We start from the raw sequence: 3283 nt of genomic DNA on the forward strand, positions 1-3283 counted from the left end.
CCGGTGAGTTTACTAATATTTCTGACGCAGCGCTCTCGATTGCATGAAGCAATATTTTGTAGTATACAACGTGCATGAATTCACTTGCTTAGCATCTAATTAGTCAATGTTGACATTTAAGCACATAATTGCAGTCATTAAATAATAATTAAAGTGTACGGAAGTTACCGGTTTTGTGCCAGTTGTCACAGTCTCCCCCCGTTAAAAGAATTTCGTCCCGAAATTCAGGATGAACTAACCCTCGCAGGAGTCTCTCTGAATAGGTGGGGATACTTTTCCTTGAACTGGTCTTCGCGTTCCCATGTGTATTCGGGTCCGTGCTTAGAGCTCCAACGTACTTTGACAAGTTTTACGCTGCTCCTTCTGGTCTTGTTGACTTTTCCAGTCGGTAACCTCAACGGGTTTTTCTGTAAATTGGAGGGCTTCATCAACATGCACTTCATCCATCGGGATGATCACGTTTTCTTGTGTTGGACTCTTCTTCAGGTTGGATACATGAAACGTATCATGTACTCCATTAAGTTCTTCCGGTAACTCCAACTTGTATGCCACGGTACCAATTCTTTTCAATATTCTGAATGGTCCGATATATCGTGGATTCAGCTTTCCACGCTTTCCGAATCTGACTACGCCCTTCCAAGGTGAGACTTTTAACAACACTTTGTCCCCCACCTCGAACTCTAATGGTTTTCGTCTTTGATTAGCGTAGCTCTTCTGTCGATCTCGAGCCGCCTTAATGCGCTCTCGGATCTGCGCTATCTTGTCGGTTGTCTCTTGTACGAGTTCAGGACCAACCATACGCTTGTCACCGGCGTCTGCCCAACATAGGGGCGATCGGCACTTGCGGCCATACAGAGCTTCGAACGGCGCGACCTTTATGCTTGTATGATAACTGTTATTGTAGGAAAACTCAACCAAGGGTAGGTGAGTATCCCAGCTGCCGCCTAGATCCATGACACATGCGCGAAGCATATCTTCCAGTGTTTGAATAGTCCGTTCGCTCTGGCCGTCTGTCTGTGGATGAAATGCCGTGCTTAGATCTAATTGAGATCCAAAGGCTTCCTGAAATGATTGCCAGATCCTTGAGACAAAGCGTCCATCTCTGCCTGAAATAATGGAAATTGGCACTCCATGCCGCGTGACAATTTCTTTTAGGTATATCTCTGCAAGCTTTCCGGTGCTATCCTTCTCTCGGATTGGTAGGAAATGCGCAGACTTCGTCAATCGATCAACTATTACCCATATCATATCGTGCCCTTTTGGGGTCCTGGGTAACTTTGTTATGAAGTCCATCGAGATTTGCTCCCACTTCCACATGGGAATCTCTGGTTGTTGTAGTAGGCCAGACGGTTTCTGATATTCAGCCTTAACCTTAGCACAAGTTAGGCATTTACCAACATAAACAACAACGTCGCTCTTGAGTCTCGGCCACCAATAGTACTCCTTTAAGTCTTGATACATCTTGTCCGATCCTGGATGGATCGAGTATCTTGACTTGTGTGCTTCATTAAGGATGACTTCTCGTAGGCCACCATAGAGCGGAACCCAAATACGTTTTTTAAAGTATAGGGCTCCCTCTTCATTTGGCACCATGTGCTTTAATGCACCTCGGAGGTATTCAGCTTTGCGGTTTTCCACCTTAAGGGCTTCTTGTTGTGCGTCACGAATACGTGAAGTGAGGTTCGATCGGATAGTCATTTCCAATGCTCGAACCCGTAGGGTCTTAACTCTTTCCTTTCGGCTCAACGCGTCTGCTACAATGTTTGCCTTTCCAGGGCGGTACTTGATCTCACAGTCGTAGTCATTTAACAGCTCGACCCATCGCCGCTGGCGCATGTTCAGTGCCTTTTGATCAAGTATGTGTTGCAGGATTTTGTGATCTGTGAAGATTGTACATCGAGTACCATATAGATAGTGTCGCCAGATTTTCAAGGCGAATACCACTGCGCCCAGTTCCAGGTCGTGAGTGGTATAGTTTCTTTCGTGCACCTTCAATTGCCTTGAAGCGTAAGCGATGACCTTTTGGCGTTGCATGAGCACGCAACCCAGTCCTTGTCGCGAGGCGTCGCAGTATACCACGAAGTCGTCCGTGCCTTCGGGTAGTGACAATATTGGTGCATCGCATAGCTTTTTTTTAGTAGCTGAAAAGCTTCTTCTTGTTTAACACCCCAGTCATACTTCTTGTCTTTCTGCGTAAGAGCAGTTAGCGGCTGAGCTATTTTCGAGAAATTCTCGATGAATCGCCTATAGTAGCCCGCTAAGCCCAAAAATTGCCGAACTTCAGTCGGGGTTTTGGGAGCTTCCCAATTCTTTATGGCTTCAATCTTGGACGGGTCTACATGAATGCCCTTCTCATTCACCACGTGACCAAGAAATTGTACTTCGCGAATCCAGAATTCGCACTTTGAGAACTTTGCGAATAGTTTCTCTTTCTTCAGTAGCTCTAGAATGGTCCTGAGGTGTTGCTCATGCTTTTCTTTCGTCCGAGAGTAGATCAGGATATCGTCGATAAATACAATCACGAATTTATCGAGATATGGTTTGCATACGCGGTTCATCAGATCCATAAGGACCGCTGGTGCATTCGTCAGCCCGAATGGCATCACAAGAAACTCGTAATGTCCATAGCGTGTTCTGAATGCAGTCTTTGGTACGCTTTCTTCTTGTATCCTTAACTGATGATATCCAGATCGAAGGTCGATCTTGGAATAGTAGCTTGATCCTTGCAACTGATCAAATAAGTCATCAATCCTCGGTAGTGGGTACCGATTCTTGATAGTGAGTTTGTTCAGTTCTCTGTAATCGATGCACATTCGTAGAGTTCCATCCTTCTTCTTCACGAACAATACTGGAGCTCCCTAGGGCGAGAAGCTTGGCCTTATGAATCCTTTATCCAACAACTCCTGAAGTTGTGTAGATAATTCTTGCATCTCGGATGGTGCAAGTCGATAGGGTGCCTTGGCTACAGGTGCGGCTCCTAGAACCAAGTCTATACGGAATTCGACTTGTCGTTGCGAAGGTAGTCCTGGCAGGTCTTCGGGAAAAACATCCGGGAATTCCTTCACCACAGGAATATCTTCGAGTTTCGGCTCCTCAGCCTTCTTATCTACAACGTGTGCTAGGAAGGCAACACATCCTTTCCTTAAGCACTTCTGTGCCTTAATGCAACTGATGATTCGAAGAGGCGCGTCTCGCTTTTCTCCATGTACAATGAGAGTTTCCTCATTCGCTAAAGGGATGCGAATGATTTTCTCATGACAAATAACTTCAGCTTTGTTCTTGG

This window comes from Helianthus annuus, chromosome 12, assembly GCF_002127325.2.
Source record: "Helianthus annuus cultivar XRQ/B chromosome 12, HanXRQr2.0-SUNRISE, whole genome shotgun sequence".
NCBI classification, from domain to species: Eukaryota; Viridiplantae; Streptophyta; class Magnoliopsida; order Asterales; family Asteraceae; genus Helianthus; species Helianthus annuus.